At 36.3% G+C, this 25,525-nt stretch overlaps 1 protein-coding gene across 13 annotated transcripts in view; it reads right to left on the bottom strand.

The window, feature by feature from the left end:
- The window catches only part of BBX (BBX high mobility group box domain containing), a 270,128-nt gene that overhangs the window by 141,457 nt on the left and 103,146 nt on the right, over positions 1-25,525 (bottom strand). For 9 of the 13 annotated variants that reach the window (XM_025478388.3, XM_025478424.3, XM_025478419.3 and 6 more), the window contains exon 3: positions 20,102-20,175. The exons of 1 other annotated variant lie outside the window; for it this stretch is intronic. The gene's annotated coding sequence lies outside the window, so the exon portion shown is untranslated. 3 more of the 13 variants (XM_025478404.3, XM_049105525.1, XM_025478411.3) reach the window with 2 other exon arrangements.

The raw sequence follows: 25,525 nt of genomic DNA, 5'->3' as shown, positions 1-25,525 counted from the left end.
TTTTTTTTAAATGCCTCTTACAAGTTAAGCCCATTCAATGCAGAATCAGTAATAATTGCATTTGCATTTCCTAGCTTCTGAAGGAAAATTCTGTATCAAATGTTTATATATTTATAAATTTTCTACTATATTTAAGGATAATCCAACTTGTGTATTTTTAACATCTGTTATAATTTAATCATTAGAGAATATACAGTTTTCTTTAAAAAACCATTAAACTAAAACAAGAATACTAAATGAGTACTGTAGGTTTTCTGAGGCACTTTCAAGCCTGTCTAAATTAATAAAATACTAAGTGAATTAGTACTACAAAAGAGACTTTTATAACTACTAATTTAAAATATTAATGTGAATACTTTACAGGTCAAACCTCTTACATTAATCAAAGACACAATTTAAGACTGGTTCGAGTAAGTATTCTCCTGTCAGTAAAGTTCTCATGTCAGGTAATTTCTCCCATTTTTCCCTTATAAGCATAAAAGAGGTTTCCTTGCATTCCCGAGGAACAAAACATAATCTGTTCCTCTAGAGATAGGATGGTATTAACTGTTTCTTTTGAGAAGAAAACATCTGGCATAATGTGTTTTTGTAGAGTTTTGCCAAGCAAGCAGTTAGGAGGGGTGAATTATCACAGATAGTCTGGCTTCTTGTTCTTCGTGGCAGGACAGCCCAGTAAATCCTGAGTCTTTTATGTGTATGGAGGCTGGAGGTAGGTGGTTAACTGGGCTTTCAGCAATAAGTAAGTTAACATTAAAAAAAAAAAAAAAAAACCTACAAAGATTTTTTTTTTAATTCCAAATCTGATTTAGAATTAAGTTAATGTTACTAAAAATAAATCCTTCATTAAAGAAGTTTTCCTCCTTCTACTCTTTTTTTCGGTTACAAAATTATTCTCTTGCCTTATTCTCTTAACCTAAAATTTGCCAGACTTATGCAGGATTTTTCACAGAACAGATTTGTAACATTGAGATAAGATTACATTGTTTTGTATTCCTGAAATAAAAGCCACAAAGAGCCTACTTGATCTTGGTTCATGGTCAAATACACAGGTCTATGGCCAGGACCCTCAGGAGTGACACAGTGTTTACAATTTATAGAAAGCTAAGACAGAGCTTGTGTCCCTTGTTCCATGTAGTCTGCTCTCTGGTGCCTTTTGCCTTTGATCCACAGAGTTCAGAGGCAGTCTCAAAATGAAGTCTGGACCCGTAACATAGAATCAACGCAATAGCTATGGGAAGACTGAGTGAAAGTAGGAAGGGAATGAGTTCAGGCCCTCAACCTGCCATCTACCTGGAGCTCAGAAGTCCCTACCAGAGAAACCACAGGAGAAAGGAATGGACACCTTGCTGCTTCTAGCACTAGATAAACACAGACCCACTGAAGCACGGAAAGGCCAACAGTAAAAATCAACACTGATGCAAAGATGGTAACTGGACTATGAGAAAAGACATGGGGTTATATTATATAGCAAATAACAAAGGGTAAGACAAACTGCCCTGGACAGTTGTGGGGCTGGAGGAAGAGGAGGAGGTGAAGGAGGAGGAGGAGGAGGAGCAATGAGGCAGAACTCAAGGTTTTCTACTAAACAATGCCTAGGCAGCTGGGGGAATGAAATTGGGAAGCCAAAGGTTTTCAATACACTTTTACAGAGAACAAGAAATGTATTGTTTCTCTAGTACAAACCAACCCTAAATAACAAAGAGAGGAAGGGAAAGTTCAATGTATGCCCCACCTGCTGTGGTTATGGGAGACAGTGAGTGACAGGTTACTGTGACACAGTCATGGGCCTCAAGCCCGGTGAGGTAGATGCATTCAGGCCTGTAATGGTGCCTAGACATCCAGAGAGAAACTAATTTTCATTTCAACTGAAGACAGAATGCAAAATGCTAGAGTCAAAAGGAATCTTACAGATCCCTGGTCTACTACTCTCATTTTTCAAAAAATCAGAGTGAAGCTCAAGAAGAAATAACTAGTTATGGTTTAAAAAGCTACCCATGGGCAGAACTATGTGACCCTGGCCCACTGCATTTGGGGAAATTAGTATTTCTAAGCAACAAAAAGGCATTTCAGTGCTTTTAGACATTTACATCATTCCTTTCTTCATTCAATAAACATCTAATAAAAACTAAGTACCAGACACACTTGGCTAGATCTTGGTACACTCCTGGAAAACCTCAGAAAATTAATGTGATGGAGCACGGCAACAAGTCTGATGATAGGCACGATATTGAGATCAAGCAACTAAGACTATGGACCACCAAGTACAGAGTCTGAGGTTGGAAGAATATGATATGGAAACTGGAATGGAGCAGAGCAGTACAATCAGATACAAAAGAATCATTGGCTGAGAAAAACAGAAGTGGGCGAAGGTCAGAAAAGGGGAGAGAGTGGCAAATACAAGCAGAGTCATTTACCCAGGCTTTGGGGAGGTTAGCAATGCAGAACAAAACACAGGTTAAGCCACTGCAGCTTGCAAACAGTCCTCTGTGGGTCACTCTTCTTCTGTCTCAACTCGAATTAAGAAAAAAAGAAATCAGTAAAAGATGTGTACATTTCTCTGCCCAAACTGTCTTTAGAAGTCAGGAACAGCTAACAATTTTCATTTAACATAAGAGAACATCACATTATTATGATGTGGTTTTCTTGGGAGAAAAAACTTAGCTAGCAAACACACTCAGCTATTTCAGGATGTCTGACTTCAGTGGGTTTGAGAAAAGGTACAAGTGACAATTGGAAAACTGTGACAAAGAAAAGCAGCTGCTGCAAAGGATAAAACTAATTTTAAAAAACAGCTCATCAGGGTTTATTGTTAAGATGGTGTTATTTGGCAACTTAACAAAATTCTTTCAACAAAAATCTAGGCATTTTAAAGAACTATTAGAACACTTAACATCCAGCTAGAGGGAGTATAAAACGTAACAAGTTCTATGGAAATTCATTTGCCATTTTCTTGTAGTAGAGTTCTGAGGTTGGGCATACCCTGTGACCCAGCAGCTATACTCCTGAACATACATACTAGAGAAATAATATGTACATCAAGGGGCATGAACAAAATTCCCAAGAATTTTACCTCACAGCTTTATCTCTAATAATATAAAATCTGGAAACAATCTAAAATGGCCACAAAAGAAAGTGGATAAATAAACTGCAGTATTTTTAGACAGTGAACTACAACTGTGACCATAAATGAAATAAGTATAAGCAAGGATGAGTCTCAAACATGATGCTGAGCAACAATAACAGATATTGCATAACAGAGCATTGTATTTTTATATAATATTCAAAAACACACACAAAAAAAACAATGTAAGGAAACATATATATGGGGAAAACTATAAAGAAAAACAAAGAAGTATTAAGCTCCACATTTAGCAATGGGCAGGAGGTGGGGCACGGCGGGGCGGAGGATGTTGAAGAAAGGTAAGGGAATGGGGGGCTAGGGACAGAGAGCTCTGACTCCCAAGTCAGTAGCAGGTACTGAGTTATTCACATTGTTATTCTTTGATCTCATCCCCTTATTATAAATATTCCTTGTATATCTAGCATTTTCTAAATACTAGGGGTTGCTTCTATTTTTAAAAAGCTCTCAGAAAATTAGACTTTTACAAACTGTTTTTTAAAAATATTTTATTTATTTATTAGAGAGAGAGAGAGAGAGCACGCAAGCAGAAGGAAGGGCAGAGGGAGAGGGACAAGCAGACTCTGTCCTGAGCATGGAGCCCGTGCGCGACTTGATCTCCTGACCCTGAGATCCTGACCTGAGCTGAAATCAAGAGTCAGTGCTTAAATGACTGAGCCACCCAGGCACTTCTACGAACTATTTTAAAGATGCTTTAAAAAAAAAAAAAAAAAAAAAAAAAGATGCTTTTTAAGTGTCTGTGAGCAACCAGCAGTACCTATCATGCACTCAAGAATTTTAAAAGATATTTAATTCATGTTAACAATTCTGAGGTATTTTCATTATTAGCTTACATATGAAGAAACTGAGATTCAGTGTTCCGTAGACTGCCTAACGTTACACAGCAGGGGTTTCCAATGCTGAAAACCATAATATGTCCATAGGTAGGACTATCTAAAATAGGCAAAAATAAATCTCTATCACAAAAACAATGAACTTGTTATACTGGTTTACTATTTTAATTCATTTTCATCTTTAAAAGGCATCCCTAGATCATATTCTAATGGCACATACTAATTTTATGGCATAGGTACCTCTTTATTACTTCACAGTCACAATTCACCCTTAAACTATAAATTCTGAAACTGGCAACAGATACCACTTATGTTTATGGAAAGTCTCAACTTGGCTGTACTTCTTTTCATAACTTGAATTTCTCTAAGACTGGAAGCTGAAGGAAAGTTAGCTGTTGGTAGGCTGAAACTTCACACTCTTATTTCACTACCCTCCCATCAGCGGTTCACTCACAGGCAAGCCAATAGACTGGCCAAGCCCCACAGAAATTACTCATTTCTACCCTCTATTTCCTCATCTTTCTTCCAACCATACTTCAAAACGTAATTTTAAACTCTTGCAGGAAACCTGATTAATACCACCTGGTTTCCTCTACTCCCTTAACTCTGGGCCTCTGCAGCACACAAACAACACGACTCATCCACATAATTATTTGTCAGCTTTTTCTTTTGTTGTTTTTGTTTGCTAGTGTGTCTAACCTACAAGAACCCACTGAGAAGAGATTACAAATTTATTTCTTCTGAGCTATGCCCTAACTCATTCTTCTTTGCCCAAAGCATCACCAACTGTGCTCTGTTTAACAGTAGTCACTTAGTAAATGCTGATGGACTTACTACAGTAGAACAATGCGTCTCTGGTATTTCTCAATATCCCAGGGAATCCTCCACATCTATAAACATGTTGGAGATGATACCAGGTACCGCTAGAGGCTTGGGGTCTTCCTGAGGGTGCCTGGGACAAGAAAAACACAGAGAGAGACCAAAGACAGTCAGGAGAAACACAGAGAGAGGAAACATGGAAATAAACAGAGAGTAAAGTATAAGAAGAGCGAAAGAGTCAGGAGTTACAGAGAGATTAAGCAGCCAGAGACACTCAAGAGACAGGGAAGGAGTTGGCAATCTCACTTTGGATTGGAAACTACATTTTTGATACTATTTACTGTGTAATAGGTGCCCTCATATTACTAAACTTATGAGATATTCATTTCAAAGTTATTTCTAAGGTTTTTCTGAGCTTCTATCATCCATTAAAATTCATCTTTACAGTCTCATCTTTGCAGATACACATGCACAAACACAATCCTCAAAACAACCCAGTTGTAAATTAAAAGAAGAAAAAAAGCCTTTTCTCAATTCTCCAATTTATAAAATGGTTACTTCAGAGGGGCATTATGACTTGCTTAATTAAGGTCATCAAACAAGAACATGATAACTGAGGCCCTGAATATTCTGATTCCAACATCCAGTGCTTTTTTTCTGATATCCCATGTTCTTCTCTATTAGAAATGAATCCTATATAAATCATATAAATCCAAACTACATATTCAAAGTAAAATTTTCTACCTTTTTAGACACTGAACTACTCTACTCAGGTTACTAAGACCTTACCCCAGTGCTTCATTTGTTTTAAAAATCTACCAGAAAAAATAAATCAGTATGAAAATATGCAATGATAGAAAATTTCAAACAGAAATGAAATTAAGTGAATGTGATTTGACAGAATTTTAACGTTTAAAAAAGGAACGAGAGTTAGTTTACTGCTTTTACAATCTGGTAATTCCGAAGTCTTAATGATTCAATACATTTTAGCTCAAAGATTTAAAAATGCTCCACATTTCAATGAATTCTTAAGATTTAAATATTAGTAAGCTTGTCTCAAACTTACTCTGTCATAATGTCTCACCTAAAGTATATCCCTGCATGCAATCTTTGATTTCAGGGTACTCCAGTAGAAATGAACTAATGCATTACTCTAAGCTTAAGTATTTTCTCTTGAGGGATACTTATACTCTTCTAAATAATCATGCCCTTTTGAAAGCAATGTAATTGCCAGAAAATCTCCTTTGATACAAGGGTAAGCATGTTATTGGATTTCACAGCAAGACAAGATAATAAGAATGCAAAGAAATTTCCATTTAATTGTACATTGCTATATTTTCCTATGTTCAGCAATTTTTAAACTAGAAATTTTCAAATAAAACCTAAAGTATAGTACTGCTCTGCCCTCTAGTGACTGGCTAGGTTTTGCTAACTACACGCTTTTATTTAAATTGCTTTTTGAGCAATATTTAGAAACTTTTGTACTACATATAACAGCTGCTTTTTCATCATTTGGATAGTGAACAAAGAATACTAGTCAACTTTCCAGATACAGCTTGTGATGTCAACACAATGCGGAAAGAGACAGGATTTATTTTCATAGGGATAGTAGGTACATCTAAGTATTGAAAAAAAAAAAAAAGTAATAGTAATATAATCTATTCGTCTTTATTCAAATTTTTATGCAATTTATTTGGAAAGGTCATATAATTCCATCCATGTTAAAAACTTTACAATTTTGATAACTAGAAATCCTAAATTGGTTTATTTCATTATTTTGGGGACTGAGATATCAAGGTGAGTAGTACTATATATACCAAACATCAATGTACAATTTTCTACTAATAGAGCAAAAATATGCATAATACAAACTATACTGAACATCATTTACACTTAATTATTCAAGTGGCACTTACGGATTTTCCTGAACCTCAGCGTTGTCATTAGGAAATTAACTGTGACTTTATATATGGAAAAATTAATCAAGGATCCAGGTAAGACAAGAGTTATTATACAGAGATTCACCCTAGTATTTCAATGAAGGTAGTAGTGTCTTTCCCTCCTAAACTCCCATAAACTTCTTGCAAAAAGAACAGCATTTCTACTAATCCCAAACATACTACTTCTGTGTCTACATACCTCTGTTAAAACGTAAGTATTACATCTGTATACATGAAATGCAAAAGGATATCTGAATATGTGAGGATAATCCATGGACAGTACAGTGGTGTGGTTAGCACAAACCCTGCAGCCAGACTGCAGGAGTTTGAATTCTGGTTCTGCAACTTATTGGCAGTGTGACCTTAGGCAGGTCATTAACCTCTCTGTGCTTCAGTTTCCTCACCTACAAAATGTGAAAAAAAGACACACCTACCAATAGTAATGTCTTATATCTTGATAGGTATTTGGGTTACACAGGTGTATGCATTTATCAAAGCTCAGAGAATGTACACTTAAAATTTGTGCATTTCACTGAATGTAAATTTCAGATTTAAAATGTTGTACACACTGAACTACAGTCAATTCTAGGCATTCTCAAGTATTTATGGGAGGTGTAGCAATGTCTTTAATTTACTTGCGAACGAGTCAAAAATGAATTGATGATTGCTAAGTTACAGAAACGTAATAAAATAATGTAAATGTTAATGGTCAAATATAGGTAGTGAGTATATCCATGTACAACGATGTTCGAAAGGTTCACAACAAAATGTTGATGGGAAATACATCTCCCTCCTCACAGAGCTGATGTGAAGATTAACTATGTATGTAACAGTATGAAATACACAGAAAAGTACCTGACAACCAACAATGGCAAATTGCAATGTTTTTTTTTAAATCTTTATTTATTTATGATAGTCACACAGAGAGAGAGAGAGAGAGAGAGAGAGAGAGAGAGAGAGAAAGAGGCAGAGACATAGGCAGAGGGAGAAGCAGGCTCCATGCACCGGGAGCCTGACGTGGGATTCGATCCCGGGTCTCCAGGATCGCGCCCTGGGCCAAAGGCAGGAGCCAAACCGCTGCGCCACCCAGGGATCCCAAATTGCAATATGTTTAAGCAAATGAAAGTGATCTCTTCTTCCCCAGTTGAAGGAAAAAAGTAAGAAAATGATGAGGCGTCAAGCTCTTAAACCACAGTGAGTAGTTGCCATCAAGAGTGTTAAAGTTCAACTTTCAAATAATTCATAAAACTGCATGGGCCATGGAAAGAACACAGTCTTAAAAGCAGAAAAAGCTGATTAGAATCCTGGCTGTTTTTAATTAGCCAGAAAGCTCAGACAATATATTAAATATCTGAGCCTCAGTTCCTTCACATATAAAATGGGAATAATGATACTTAAGAGTCTAAGAGTCACTGTGACGATTAGAAAACACACGTTCCCTCTCTCTTACACACACAACAGAGAGAAAAATGCAAATGATGACAATTGCAGTTTTCATCATTATAATCATTATTACTACTTATGGTGAGTCTTATATCCTCCTAAAATTATTTTCTGCAAATGGAAACCAAAGTGGCAATGTATCCGGTTCTACTCTAGAAATTTCATATGCAGGTGGCCTACTATGCCCAAGAAGCTTCGACAGGATCTTTATTAAACCAGCGGGCGTTATATAAAACATCACTGTACTTAGTGTAAAAGAAGAGCTGGCAATGACAGGGAATTCATTATTCATCCTTCTGTAATGTCAATTATAATATAAGTCCTACGGGAGAGGCATTTACAAAGCAGTTTGCTGATGATATTTTAAAGCAAGTCATTTCACTGCATTTGAGAAAATGATATTAGCACCTGGATAAGTTTTGATTTGAAACACTCGGAGATAACATATTTAAAGAAAAGAATATTAAAACTACATTTATAGAAGATGAATTCTATGCTCCCAGGGAGTGGATTTGTAAGTCATTATAGATTATTCCCTGAAAACAGTGGCTTAACATACAGTTTTAGCTTTAAAAAAAAAAAAAAATCAAGAATGTGGCAATAAAACAGGTAATATTGCAACCACTGTATGAAGTGGCTTCTGCCTTGATCACTCTACAAAAGCTGCTTTCTGCAAAGGACTCCCAAATCACCTAACCCAAACACTGTTTGGGGGTATTTCGGGGTCACTGTATTTTTCAACATTTTTGTTGAAAACTCTTCCTCAGCTTCTTTGGTACTGTACTCTACTGCTTTCCCCACCACAGGTCTAATTGTTTTTCTTTCCTTTAGACTTCTCTTAACAAAGAATAAGGTAGATATTTTCCAAAGTTCTGTCTTAGCCATATTTTCTACTTTCACCAATATTCAAAGTTTCAGCTGTCTCGCTCTCTCTCCTAAGCTATATTTATCTTTAGGCTGAATCTCTCCCAAACTCTTATCAATCTGTAACTACATCCTATACATAATCACATGGATATCCTCTCTGCATTTCAAATCCAATCCATCCTAAACTTTATTCCCCCTCCCAAAAATCAGTTTCTGCTACTCTCTTTCTATTCCTGGTAGCAGTCCTATCTGTACTCCCATGCTTAAATTAAAAACCTACCTTTGACTTCCTTTTCAACACCCCCACTTCTTCCTTCCCTCTTATGATCCCTCTACAGTCCAAGAACAAGGTCAGTATGTTGCCAAATCCTACAGATTAGTAATTTGGTTCAAGTGACAGGACAGGATATGTATTCTCTGAGAAACTAAATTTGTAATCACTAAATACATGCAGACACACAAACACAGCTGAAGGGCAGTGGCTATCAAGTGTATCTTAAACTATATCCAGTCAGGGTATAACCTTCATCATGTCTGTCATGGTGGTACCATTTACATCACGTCTCTCACGGTGGTCTCATGGTGGTCCCATCCAGAACAACTTACTCTTATTTGCTAAAGTCCCTTAAACCAATCTTTCCCATACCTACCTCCTCTTTTCCCCTTTTATATCACCTGTTCAAAATTTTCCAGTGGCCCATTTGCCTTTAACAAGGAGGAAATAAGTCAATTCACCCAGACATTCAAGGCTCTTACATTTGGCTTTTCTAGGTTTCCCATTTTACCTTTATGTACATGCCATCCAACTGGCAAAAAGGGATCTATTCACTTTCTCGACGTTTGTTTTTTTCCCCCTCTGTGTAGACTTCCTTGATATTCCTACCTGGGATTTAAAACTTCCCTCACTTCTTAATGAAGTTTGTCCCTCTTTCCTGCTTGGAGTTTTCATTCTATTATCATATTGCGACTCTGACACTGTCTAACTTGTTGACTTGCACACTGTAGTTCTAGTATTTATCAAAAAAATAAAGGAACAGGAAATATATTACTTTATCTTTAAACAGAATATTTTTCCAGTAAAATTACTGGTTCTAAAAAGAAAGGAAATAGAGCTGAAGAAAGAGTACAAACACTCTCATAGGTGGGCCAGGAAGGTTTAGAATATCAATATACACGAATTTTAAAAGTACTTAAGTCTATGAAGCTCATGGTTGTTAAGGTTAGAATGTATACATATTCAACTAGAAACAAAATTACTATAAAAAGATCACAAATACCTAACATATACATGCTAACTGACCAAGCAGCTTTTAGAAGGAACCAGGGTATTTTCACAGATGATTATCCACATTTAGATGTATTAACTACAGAGATATTCAGAATAAATATGTATGTTAATTATAGATATATTTGAAATCAATATGCCTATGGGTATCAGATAAAAGACCAAGTTTTATTTGTTCATGCTCATGTGCATGAAAATTATTAGAAAGTAGGTACTTTCGTTGAGTTGGCATTTTCTGCAGAAGTAGAAAAATATTTTCTTCTCTTATATCAATTAATTATGAAATGCTAAGCCAGGGACCTAAAAATGAAGGGAAATTTTGCTTTTCTAATTTATGAATAAACTAGGAGAATCAGCTCATGACTGAATTAACTAAAATTTTTAAAAATTTTATAGCAATCAGGTTAAGATAATCAATTTATGAAAATGGATGACATACTTTAAAAGTCATTAAGGATTCATAATACATTTCCTTGTTTTGTTATGATAATTATAGTCTTGGAAGAAAATTATGTATATTATAAAAATTTATTGTTATACTTACATAATTTATTTAAGGTAAAAATTTTGTTAATACCAAGAGTATAAAGTAATAATAGTCCTAAAATAACTATAATCCACTGAATGATCGATGACTTATCTCTTAATATTTTTATAACCTGGAGCTTTGATTGGGCTTTAATAAAATTGCAAAATTAATTGGGGGAAGTATAAAAATCAAACTTCTATCACATATGATCATGTAGAAAATATTTTAAAGTATCTAACAATATAAAGAACAAACATTATTCTCACCTAATGATTTAAACCAAGTCCACCCTGTATTCAAAAAAGACTTCCAAAATGTAAAAAGGTGTGCATGTGGAAGCTAGACATTTTCCTTGTTGTGAATGGGGACCAAAAAAATGCTTGAAATTCAATTACAAGGAACAGTTAAGAAGCAAAAAAAGTCAAACTACACTTCTGATTTACTGTCTCTTTGAGAACGAGCATATTTTCTTCACAGTACCTGCCAAGTGCTGGACTGACACTGCATCCTCCAGCACTTTTAACTCTCACTACAGCCTTCAATCATCAGTACTCACCCCATTTCACAGACCAATCTAGATAACTTTCCAACACCGCAATCACAGTGAAAGCCAAGTCGGGTGTAGTCTTGAGCCATCTGACTCCGCAGCCCATGTTTCTAAGACATAAAGCTACAGCTCAAACAAACCAAAGTGACACATTTAAATCCGTCTTCCATAGGAAAACCTTTAAGTTTTTGCCTATCCGTACTAATCTCCAGGAAGCACCTGAGTAGTTATGTAGTTAACAATCTAGAGGCAGGGATAAGAATGTTTGTAAGCATTATGAAGTAAAACTTCTGGAATACTTTTTCCCAGGCATGTTATAAACTCTAGTGTGTGAAGAATCTTATTACAATAGAAATAATCCATAAAAAATCCTATGACTGTGGTGATTAAAACTTATAAAGAGAGGCAAAACTGGAACACTTTTACCATCCACAAGATATATTAAAATAGAGATTTATCTTATGTTCTCTAAAAAGTGAGACTTCTCAGTGAACAATAAAGAATGGGAAAACCCAACACTTTAATAGAAACAACAAAACTTTCAAACCTGAATACGATCATTCCTTCAAGTGTTCACATTACCAAATGAATTGAAAGGTGGGCCATCTGCTTCATCAAATAGCAGGACAAAACCACTGCTATAGCAAGAGAGAGCTTTGGTATTTCACAAGAGATTGTCCACAGCTACTAATTTCAAACTTCACTGTCATCTTTTATATTATAATGTACTTAACAGGAAGACCTGGTAACTCTAACAATGTTGAAACACAGTAGGTGTTCAAAATGATAGTAAGGACACGGTGGTTCAGAGTTTCGTGTATGTGTCCATGCAGGTGGCGCCTGCATGGATAGAGGGGCATACACTGCTTTGCACATGGACACACCTCACATTCTGTAGGTCTTGATGTCTCTCTAATCTGGCAATTCTTCATTGGAATTAGTGTGGCAAAACGGAGAATGTTTAGGACAATGTCCATCAGATAAATCGTAGCTTTCGATTATTTAAGTCTTGTTCAGAAGCCAGTTTCCTCCCCATCTGGCTGGCTCTCTCAAGAAACTTGGGTACTGTAAGTGACTAATGGTAATGTTAGTGCCTTAAAACATTACCTGAAGTGGAACACTTCTGCCATGAAGAGACACTTGGCAATAAATGGTCTTACAGTAAATGTGAAGGAACACTGAAACAGTTATATAATCCAACTGCTTTTTAAGAAAAGTAATATAACCAAGGCAGAGGCAGAACAATTGCAAGCTAAACTAAGCAAGTTGTAAAAAGTTTGAATAAAACTAAAATACAATATTCTTATTCATCATCTTCACAGATTAATTCAAATACAGAAATGCCCTAAAAATACCACCACCACCCTGCCCTGCAAGAATAAAACACCTCAACATGGACTTTAGCCTACCCTTTTGGTACGTATTAATGGAATCCAGGTACCATACAACATCTCCTTAAGCCCAGCTGGACCAATCTGCCTACCTTAAATCTCAGGACATGCACATGAACTCCACTCAGAAAGCCACTGACGGTTAGAGAAGTACTGGCAAAGATCTTAATAAACCCTTGCTGACTCAATGCATACTATAAATGAGTCAGTAGGCACCCAGAAATTTTTGACTGCTCATTTTAAGTTCTTCAGCCCTTTAACACTTATTGATTATAGGACTAACTACCAACTTAAAGGCACAGAGAGACTTTTATGTTTGAAGAACAGCTGCTTTCCTTCATTCAGACTGGGAAAAATAATTATTTGCAGGTAGGCCAGGGCATGCTTATTAACACCAAGTTCAATGGCATACAGGATCAATGAAACATGAACTCTAGTAATATTAATTTACCAAATGTTTACTAAGCAACCTCCACATGCCAGATACTGTTTTCAGGTTTTGGGGATGCAGCCATAAACGAAACAGACTCTCTAGGGTAAAATTAAGTCCTTTAGCATATTGAGGAAGATTATATGAAGAAACTATATGCATATATTCATACATACTTACTACTTATATTTATATGTCTTTGCTCCGATATCCAGTAAATGCAGTACATATTTTATACTAAATGCACAGAAATACTGAGAGCTATCTTATGTGAAATTTGACACCATTAGATCCATTTATTTTCCTGGGGAAATGCACTTTTGTATAACAGAAATCAAAGGGGATACCAATGTCAGTATAAAAATACTTAATTTATCCCCCTTTCAAGGAAATATTAATGCATGGAGTAAAGTCATGCCAGAATTTACTTACACTGCCCTTAACTAGTAAACATCATAACCAGTAGATGTTACTGTTCAGATGAAATACAATGCTAAAATTTATTATAAACAAAGCTTTTTAGTTTGAGTCATTCCTGTAAATAGTTTTATACTGAAACTGAAATCAAAAGTAGCTAAAAGTTACAATACCCTTTAACCAATTAAACTAACATCCACAAAATTAGATCACTGCTCAAAAGCGCATCCTTTAGTCTGTAAACACATAAGGTCAGGTAATAAATTTTACAAGTCAATTTAAAATTATTTTTACACAAAGGCATTTGTTTAAAGTCTCCCAAGTTTGTTTCCTTTTGATTACATTTTGTTTTAGACAGGCATCAAATCATCAGAAACTGAAATTATTCAACTGACATATAGGTACACTTACACAAAATTCAAAGATAAAACTAAGAAAATTAGGTTGAGCCTACATCAGTATTCAACAAGTAAATGCACGATTTACCTGTCACTTATCCCAAACATCCACCAACTGACTTTACCTACTAGAAAAGTTTACCACTCTAAAGTAGAAAGAAAAAAAGAAAATAAAGAAAATTAAAAAAAAAAATAAAGTAGAAAGAAGTACTACACAGATGGTCAGTGAATTGTATTTAGACTATTACTTGAGAAATGCTAGCAACCGTTACCTGACTTACAAGCTGTTATCAGAGGAATGCAGGAAAAGGAGGAGGGAGGAAAAAAAGGATAAAGAAGGGAGTGAGGGAAGCAGGAAAATAAACAGGTAGATGTAACAGATTTGGGAGTCCTTGACCTCTACTGGCATTATTTCTAATACATAATCTTTTCTTTCAGTTTATCAAAATCTCAGGTACAGTTGACCCTTAAATAATATGGGTTTGAATTGCACACAGATTTTTGAGGGGATAAATACAGTAGAGCACTGTATATGTATTTTCTCTTCCTAATGATTTTCTTAATAACATTTTCCTTTCCCCAGCTTACTTCATTATGCAAATATAGTATAGAATACATATAACATAAAATATGTTATAGGTAAAGCTTAGTAGTCTATTAGCAACCAAATTTTTGTGGAGTCAAAGGGTTCCACACAAAAGGGTTGCTCCTAACGCCAACATTGTTCAGGGGATAACTCTCTATGCCATTTCCCTGTTTGAATTCAAAACTGATTCATAAAGTAAAAGAAAACTGCCTTAAAAAATATGAATTGGCTTGATTATAGTAAACAGAAACAGATATAACCCAAAAGAGTAATTGAGTTATTTTTCAACCTAATTTTCAAATACATTCTATTCCTAGAACCAATGAGTACACATAGAAATCAATTTTTCAATGATGTAATTCCTCCATTATACAAATCACTCTGATTTTCAGTTCTTAGACTTGATTCTTTCACTTCAAAGAAACTCATTTCCATGCAGTACTTCAAAGTGTAAGAAATATGAATTCAGTAATTTCAAATGCCTCCCACCCCAATGATCCAAAGTTTTTAGAATTTTAGACTGTAATAAATGAGGTTTTCTTGTTTACAAATTCACCAAAAGTATTTTTTAACTTTCACTTTACTCTTGGGTACAAAAATAAATAAATAAAACCCAACTATGTCTGTTAAGAACTGCATTAGTAGCCCACCAATTCATAAGCTGAAGCCCTACAGGCCAGGCCGAAGTGTCTGTACTTGGGAGACAGGCCCTAAAAGTAGGTAAAGGTTAAGTAAGGTCATAGGGTGGGACTGTTATCCAATAAAACTGGTATCCTTTAAAGAAGGGGAAGTGACACTGGAGCTCACTCTTTCCACATACAGATAAAAAGCCCTGTGACTACACAGAAAGAAGGTGGCCATCTACAAGCCAAGAAAGGGAGACCTCCCCAGAAACAGAATTTGCCTGCACCCTGATCATGGACTTTAGACCCCAGAATTGTGAGAAAATAAATACCTATTGTTTGAGCCACCCAGTCTGTGGCATTTTGTTATGGCCGGCCAAGCAGACTATGTAGTCTCTAAAACTGAAGAGCTTACATTTTTTAGGTAGTTTTACTCTACTGATAATCCAGCTGAATGAGTAACTGACAGCTACAAAGATGGCCCGTTTATTTAATTTTTTTTAATTTATTCATGAGAGACACAAAGAGAGCCAGAGGCAGAGACACAGGCAGAGGGAGAAGCAGGCTCCATGCAGGGAGCCCCATGCGGGGCTCGATCCCGGGACTCCAGGGTCATGCCCTAGGCCAAAGGCAGACGCCAAACTGCTGAGCCACCCAGGGATCCCCTGGCCCGTTTATAAGGAGAAGAATTTGAAACAATTTCAAGAATAATTTACTCCCCCAAATTATTTTACTTACATGTTTTTTGAAATTAAACAAATGAAACAGTCATTTAAGAAATAGCACACAGCGTTGACTCTTAAGAGAGATGGACTATGTTGTGCCTGATTCTGAGAACATGAGGGGAAAATGTCAACAGAGAAGGGTTTTGAAGCAGTCTAAATAATTTAACCCTCATTGGAAAACAGTACCATAAAAATCTTGAGATAGAAATGCTGTTTCTTTTTAAACCAAATAGCATTTGCTCTACATGGTGAGGAAAATTTCAGGGGCGCCAGAGTGGTTCAGTTGGTTAAGCGTCTGCCTTTGACTCAGGTCATGATCCCAGGGTCCTGGGATGAAGACTCACATTGGGCTTCCTGCTAGGCAGGGAGTCTGCTTCTCCCTTGCCTCTCCCCCTGCCTGTGTGCACACACTTTCTCGCTCTCTTAAATAAATAAAATCTTTTACCAAAGAGAGGAAAAGAAAATTTCAGTGGTACTATCCCCACATCTTGTACCTCACTTTATCAAATTTGATTTGATACTGATCTCATTAATATTCAGAGTGAAGAACATATGTCTACATTTGGCAGTTATACTGTCCTTAAAACTCCTATATTTTCAGTGGCAAGAAGTGAATTATTAGATCATAGAGTGGCTAATATATCTGTAGGATTCACCCTTTCTTTCTGTGTTAAGAATGAAGTCACTCTGTATTTTCAGTAGAACTGTAGAAGAATACATTAGATTCTTAAGCATTCAGGCAATATATTAATACCTTTGGAGGTGTGTGTCTGGGTTTATATATAAATACACAAACATATTTCACACATACATACACCGTCACATGTCTATAAAAGGTATTTTATAGTGCGTTCAAGATTCCTGACCTCTGACCAGTTTTCTTTTTTTAGTACCATTTCTTGAGTGCTTCCTATGTGCCAGGTGCTACGTCGGGCACTTGACATATTTCATTTAATTCTCACAGTCCCACGAGGTAGAGATCATTATCCCATATTAAGATGAGAAAACAAAGTTTCAGAGAGGTTAAATAACTGCCTAAATTCTTTCAATTAAAAAGCACCAGAACTAGGATTTATGCTAAAGTTTTTCTGAATCCACAGATTCAGTCCCCCCCCCATCTTAAGGAACTATAAACTATCAAACAAAGCATCGTTTGCATACTCCTACATTTTTAAATCATCTTAATCCACATAGGTCTGGTAGTAATATCTTATAATACCTGTGGGATTACTCAAACCAATATTGGCTAAGGAGTTCGGTGTGCCTACTCATTTTCTAGATGATTATGGAAACAATAATGCATAGCTCCTGTATAATGATTATGATCTCAGTTGGAGGACCTTAGAAAACTCCTGGAATACAACTGTTAACCTTTCTACAGAGTCTGCATTCTTTCTAGGATGGTTCTTAAAACTGATCTTAAGTAAAAGCATTTGACTACTACTGCCTGGTAAAATTATTGTATTACCCCTGGATTAAGCAACTGACTCTTGCTTGGGTTCGGGTCATGATCTCAGGGGTCATGAGATCAAGCCCCCCATCACACTGGGCACGGGAACCTGCTTAAGATTCTCCCTCTCCCTCTCTGCCCCTGCTCAAAAAAACAATAAACAAAAACAAAAATTATCTACATCACAATAATGTAAGTCTACTATATACACTAGAACCCTTTATACTCCATGATGGGAAGAGTTCTAACATTTGAAATATGAAGAAACTCTTGAACTGTGCAAATTCCTCAGTCCTTAAAACTTGTCACAGATAGGGCATCATAGCTCAATGAGTTCTATATAACAAAAATGAAAAGTTTCGTGGTCAAATAATTTTACACGTTAAAGAGATTCACTGGAAATTATGGACTTCTTGGAAGCTTAATATACGACATGCACTCTTGTCTCTCTAGAAGAGCCATAGGTGGGATGCAGATATTATAGTTAAAATATGAACTGTGCCTCCTGATCAGACTTTCCCTACCCCATCCCCTTAAAAGGCCACTCCTATCCTGTGACATAGCAGTTGACCATGCGACATGCTTTGGCTAGTAAAATGAGAGGTAATGACATGTGCTACTTCTGACCAACAATTTTAAGAGTCACATTTCTACCACATTCCTTTTTTCCTTCCACCTTGAAAGGGTTATGCATCCCAGAGAGGTTGCTCCTTTAGCTTTGGTCCAGGAACGAAGACAACATTGAGCACAGCAGCAGTAGATTCATCAAGATGAACAAGAGTGAGAAATAAAGTTTTACTGTTATAAACCACTAAGATTTGGGGACTCTGGATAATGAAACATAACTTTGCCTAAGCTGAATGATATAATCATGTTTCCTAGATTTACTGGACCCTGGAATCCTTTGGCCATGTAACATCTTCCAGGATTTGCTTCCTAAATTACTCCTGGTTTCATATGACATCTTTTCTATTCTATTTCTTAATACTGTATGTAAGATGATCATAAATGTAAGCTAGAAATATACAGTGTCATCTTAAGCTTCTTAAATTTTATCAGCAATTTGAATTTGTATCAATTTTTACAGTCAATAAAAAATATTTTATTGAAATAATCTGACATTCAGAAATCATTGATCACATGGCCACTTAGGTAAAGACTGCCATACTAATGCTGATTAACAATTCGGTTTTCTGAACAGATCAGATAAAGTGTCCAGTTTTACTTTCTATAGATGTATTCATATTCAGCAAACTTAGAATACTGCTACAAATCTAATTTTCTTTCAACCTCACTACATTCAACTCCCTTTTGGATTAACAATTAACATATTTAAAATTCCAGTATCAATATTCAACTATTCTGTAGTCTATTCTGCTGACCCAATAAAACCAAAATCAACTGGATGATAACTGGCACTCAATCCAGAATTTGTATTTGAAACTTAATTGTGCCTTAAAGGATAGCACAGAAAGGAGGATAAATGATTAACTAAATCTCAGTCTTCTCACTGGTATTAAAATTTTGTTGGTGTTTAAATATCCTAGGAAATACACATTCAAGCTAAATTGTACATATTTTACTATGTATTTAATCTTAGATAATGACATTCAGAAGAATGACTCAGAGGCCTTTTATTTATACTCATATGATAAAAGCAGTATTCATATATATATTTACTAAAACACGAAGGTAGCCATAGATATTTTAGACAGATTTGAAAAGCTAACAAATCAAAATACTTAAAGACAGGAAAGATTTAAGATAAACTTTCAATTACTCAAAAAATTAAAGAATAAGTTCATGTTCTGAAAACTGCAACTAAACAATATTTATTATCTTTGTTCATTTTAATTTACTTCAAATTCCTGTCTTTAAATCACCAGTTCACCATCAAGTGTTCAGACATCAATAAAGCAATCATACATTTTATTACCAGATTGAGATAACTCAGCATTTAAGTAATCATTATTAAAATTAATCTTAAAATACTATTGCCATATCTTAAAACCATTAAAAACTTTTCTCCCAGAAACAGCTTTGAAAATAACTTATGTACAAGGGGACAGAATTATAGTAATCTGAGTTTCAGAGTCTGATATAATTTGTCACATAGATATTTTACAACCTCAACTTTTTCTTCACTGGGTGGTTCATATTCAAAACAGTTTCATAACACTGCTATACCTTCCTCTATTATTTTTAACAGATTAAAACAAACACCTCATAATGCTTTGATACTGGCTCACTTTTCAATCAAAGCCAAAGGCAGTACAAACAAAAATAGCTTATGAGGAAGAGATCGATTTAATATTTATTTAGGCATGTAACCTCTACGTATTCAAGACTTGAATAAATTGACTTCTCACCAACAGCAGCAGATTACTGTGGAGAAACAAATCAGATTTTGAAATAGGTAATTTTTAAAAATTCATGATTTTAACGGAAAATTTTACTTACTTGATGATGGAGATTAAAACATCACTTTAAAAAATAGTAAAAAATTCACAAACAAAACAAAACAAACCACCACACAAAATTATCACACTTCCCTGATCAATATGGAAAGTGAATGCATCAGATGGGAAAGAGTTGAAACCAACTCTGACAGCACATAGTTCTTGACTGCTTCACTGCTTCTAGGTAAGTAAGATACACCTGCAGTACTACTGCTCTTACCGGTCAAGTCAAGACTTTCCATTGTGATTTTAATGGAACATCAGAATTTCCAGCTTCTGTGATGCAGCAGGATTCTGTGAAAGACCCAGAGCAAAGTGGTTAAATAGTGAGCCAAGAAGGGCTTTCAAACAAAGCTGACACTGTCCTTTGGCAAAATTATACGCCCCCCGAATGAATAATAGCCAAATAATCAAAACTAGGCAAATTATTAAAAATCTCTATGCTAACACTATTTAGAGAAAGTGGCCCGAAGTGTTTATTGTCAACTTTAATTAACAAAAAGACAGTCTTTAACATCATTCAATGGGAATTCTGAATTTAGAGTTACAAAGATTTACAGGCAATCATTTCTCAGGTTTTTAGCTAAAATTACAGGCAAATTCTCTGAAAAAACAGGATGTTAAACTGACATCCTAACTAGATTCAAGTCATTTTAAATGACTGGCCCAACCCAACCAGATAATTGTGCTTCATATATTAATATCATGTAATTTATCTTTTAAGTGTTTTAAGGATCATGAGTGAATAATACTTTTTTTTTTTTTAAGGTGAGTAGGGGGAGACATCCACAGAAAAAAAATGTTACCAAAAAAATTACTTTCTAGCTGAAAGTGATGAAGTAACTATAGGAAAGAGGATCAAAATCAGCAAAAGGTTGTCCGCAAAAATTAAATGGAACATTTTAATTATACTGCAAATATGGACATATGCCTGAACTGTATCACTTTTAAGAATAAGTTATTTCAGTTTCTATGTGAGATACATTTGTTTAGTTTCTCGAATGCTTCAATGATCATACTAAATTCACACTCAACCAAGAGAGACAATTTCCTACCCCACTTCAGATTATGATATTTCTTTACAATTAGCAGGCTCTAACACACCCTACTGGATGTGAAACCGGATATCACCTACTGGCTTACAGCTCTACTGAAGTTTTTTTCCCTAATCAGCCACCACGACACGGAAGAACTTACATTAAATATAAAAAATGAGTAATGATTCATCTGAGAAATCCTTTCTAGACTTAGATGATTCAGTTGTCACCCAGTGCTACTGCAGATAACAATAGCTAGAAGCAATGAATAAAATATTAAATGGTCTCATGTGGTTTCATACAAGATACTACTCATTCATCCCTATTTTTTAAAACGAGTATGGATGAAAAAATAAATCCAGATCTTTGAAGCAAACTACAAAGGACACATGTGAATACCTTCTAATTAAATGACTATGTGTTTACTAAGGAAACGTACAATTCCAAAATTCAAGGAGTGGTGTAGAAGTCTAATGATCATAAAACAGGCAACTAACATTATTAAAAATACGGTTTTAAAAAATAGACTCTCATATATCTAATTACATAATTTTCTTCATTTAATCCATAAAAGCCAGTACAGAAAAGAACCATTAAAATAAACAGTGTAAAAAAAAAAAAAAGAGAGAGAGAGAAAGAAAAACTGTAAAATAAATGACTAAATCATGAATAACTATAAAAAACTGTCAGATAAACAAATTGGCATAAATGAAAAGAAAACTTTATACTGCCAAAACTGGGGAAGGAGGGCCCATCCTTACTTGATGGTGTGCATTTAATTCTTACTCTGGTTTGAAGACTTGTTTACTTTTTGTTTTTAGTTTAAGAAGTGAGCACATGGGATCCCTGGGTGGCTCAGCGGTTTAGCGCCGCCTTCAGCCCAGGGCATGATCCTAGAGTCCCAGGATCGAATCCCATATCGGACTCCTTGCATGGAGCCTGCTTCTCCCTCTTCCTGTGTCTCTGCTTCTCTCTCTCTCTCTCTCTCATGAATAAATAAATTTTAAAAATCTTTAAAAAAAAAAAAGTGAGCATATGCTATCTGAGAAATAAAATATGCTAACATTTCCTGTATACAGAACTTCTTTTAGGAGCTCAGAAATAAATTCTCAACTAATCTATCTATATAAACCATAACTATACCTTATTTTGACTACCATTCTGTAATTTATCAACTGTGATACAACCATCTCTGGATAAGTCAGGACGAAGAGGTAAGGAGGCTGACAATGCTGGTATGCTGTGACCAAGAGGGGTTTTAAAATTCAGGGTAACAAAGAAATCTTGTTGAACTTAACGGACTAGCAGAAGCCAGGGAATCAGCCATGGAGTAGAGGTCAATTTCAAGGCTGAAGATCCTGCCTGAGACAGACTCCCTTTGAGTTCTCTGATAGCCAACCTCAGAGACTCCAGATTTTATCTGGCTCTTACAAATACCCACGAGTAGTTTCAGAAAAGCAGTTTCAGCATAAGCTGCTCTGCATTTAAGTTACAAATCCTTTACAAGGTTCTGATTCGATGGAAAGGGGTGGCTGTGTGATGGGTCTGGACCGGGGGTGGGGGGACCTGGGGGAGATGCCTAGGCATGAAGACAGCCCTGCAGAATAGAGAGTTGAGCGTGCACTTCCACCAGAGCCAGGACAGACCTTCGCCTCAGGTCATGGTCAGGAGGCCCGTGTTCTCTGAGTCCCACCTTGGCTTCCTCTCAACCCTCACTCTCATCCTTAGTTTACACTGCCTCATTAAGACTCTGTGCCCTTCCCCTTTTCAAGGCCTGTTTCCCACCCGTGACCCTGCCATCCCCAGAGGATGCATACCTCGCCGGACTGTTCAGCCACAGATTAGGATTCCCTCTGCGAAACTGTATGGCAGGTGGGAGAACGATCTATTAATATCTATTATTTACCTCTTAACCACAAATTGGACATCTGACTTGGCATGTGAAAAACCTATCTTAAAGATCGGGCCTCAGCAACCACTAAACGATCCCAAAGCAACTGGCTTTCTGGCACAGCTTACACATTGCCCCTTGGGGTGCTACGTTTTGAAAGGCTTATTATACTAAAAAAAAGGTGAGGTGCCACTTCTTAGAATGAGACAGACTCCCAATTAGTGTTAATGTACAGTATAACATTCAAAGGCACATCACGGTAAAACCCCTTCTATGCCAACACTGTGTGTTTTGCACCCTAGTGTCATTACTACCCCGTCGGTGCAGAAGGGACTCCAAGGCAACCATGTTGCCCACTTATATGGAAGAATATTTTATCCCCATGAATGACTGCTTTTCTGATGTTTTCATCAATTCTCTGGGTAATAGATTAAGCTTTAACTAACTCATTTTCATACATAACCTTAATTCAATCAAGCTCAATAAAAGTCATTCTGGACTGCAATTATTTGCTAAGGAACAATTACATTCAAATGGAAAAAAAATTTTGTTAGGCATGATACAATGCCATGGTACAGATGCCTCTCCATTTATGGCACCAGAAACAACAACAAAAATAGCCAAACTGCTAGAAAAGGAAATAGATTTTTTCCTCATCCTCCTGAACCTAGGATACTCCTGGTTTTACACCTGAAGAAAACAAAAAACAAAAGGGAGAAGCCAAGAAAGCACATTTGAAAATTATTATTTTCAATGCTTGCGCTTTTGAAAGAGACTGTGTTTCTACTCTAAGAGTCAGTCTGACCTCTGAGAGCCAAAACAAGTCCAGGTCACAAATAACAGTCTTTATACCTACACTGTCACTAAATCTTTCCCTAGTTTCCTCCATTTGCCCTGGAACATGTATTCCAATCCCCATACTTTACAATGCAGGGTTTTCTTAAAAGAATTTTACTGTCTTAGAACTATTTTTTTTACCTGAGTACAATTTTTAGATTTTTCCCATCTCACTCTTTTATATACTATATGCTTACAAATAAAACTTAAGGGCAGCCCTGGTAGCGCAGCGGTTTAGTGCTGCCTGCAGCCAAGGGTGAGATCCTGGAGACTCTGGATCGAGTCCCACGTCAGGCTCTCTGCGTGGAGCCTGCTTCTCCCTCTGCCTGTGTTTCTGCCCCTCTCGCTCTCTCTGCATCTCTATAAATAAATAAAATATTTAAAAAAAAACTTAAATACAAATGCCAAGCTCTCCCTTCTGTAGAATACAACATAGTCCAGGGATGTAATGAAAGCCTTCCCTGTCCTCTGTGTGCCTAAGGCCTCCCACCCACCCCACTCTATTGCATACCCCTTTAATCTCCCCAACAGTGGCATCAGTAGCACAGTCCTGAAAAGGCATACCAACTGTTTTGCAATTTTGGCCAGTGAATTGCACATCTCAGGTCACTGTGGTGCACCAAAGGCCAAGGGATGCTTTTTTTTCCCTAGAAATAAGCTGATAGTCTGACTTCCAGTTAAGTCACTTCCTGAAATAAAATATCTTCATATGAACAAAGATAAATGCAGAGAGAGATATATATATACTTATACCCACATACATACACATACACATATACACATACATATATATGCTTTTTAACAAGTGCTGTCTTTATTCATACATTATATTGCCAACACTTTTGTTAAAATCTTCATACTTGAAACCTAAATCACAGCTATTTCACAGGCATTTTGGCCAGGTACCAATCTTTAACAGATATTACAAGTGTCAGCTATACTGAAAATGGAAATCTCTTAAAAGAAATTGCAAATCTGAAGTACCTCTTTGTCACCTTCCCACCCCTACCCTTGCATTTCCTCATGACCCAGGGCCTTTTGGCTGAGAAATCTTAAACACGGTAATAAAAGCAAAGCAAGAGTTCTCTAGATATCTGACAGTAAACCAAAGTAACTACTAAGTCATCACAGATTTGTCCATCTGTTTGGACTTCCCAGTAAGCTGTTAGAAAACACTACCAGGCAGAGACCAAAAATTCTAGCAATCACTATTTGACATGAACCTCTTAAAATAGCAAGATGAAAGATTCGGAAATCTTCTCCCTCTCAGCTCTCAATACTGACCCATTATAAAATTATGCTTTAAAAACTACCTGCCACTTAGCTGTATGCCAACAGCACAGAGATGCAAATGATCTAACCTTCTACAGCTTGAGAAATTATTAATGACCACCATGTATTAACACTGCAAAAGGTAGTATAGGAGGTGCTGTTTTTTAGAAGCTCATGATCTAGTTGGGTGATCACACTCACCCTCTGTCTCACATACACACCTAGACACAGTTAAGTAATAACAGCAATGTATGTCGAAATGGTAAGCCAAGAATTCAAAAGTTAGGATGCACAAGGGAATCTTTATGCAGAAGATGAATAAAGCTGGAACATGAAGCACTAGTGCAATTTAGGATACGGGAGAAAGGAGTGTTCCAGGGAAGAAGCATGCTGGAAGGGAGAGGAAACCGACCAGGCTAAGATGCAGGGTTCACATCAGAAAGTGGACCATGAAACATGGGTAGATGAGAAAGTAATGCAATTTGCTGTTTTTTTTCCTCTCCATAGTCTCAGAGAACGGAGTATAGTTGGCATTGTAGTGTTCTGCAAAGCACACTGACCTCAAGGACCAAACCCTGCACCCACTATTGGCTACCCTGCAACCATG

The sequence above is a fragment of the Canis lupus genome, chromosome 33 (assembly GCF_003254725.2).
Source record: "Canis lupus dingo isolate Sandy chromosome 33, ASM325472v2, whole genome shotgun sequence".
Classification (NCBI taxonomy): domain Eukaryota; kingdom Metazoa; phylum Chordata; class Mammalia; order Carnivora; family Canidae; genus Canis; species Canis lupus.
The sequence above is the reverse complement of the archived record's forward strand: the minus strand, read 5'-3'. Positions and strand labels throughout refer to the sequence as shown.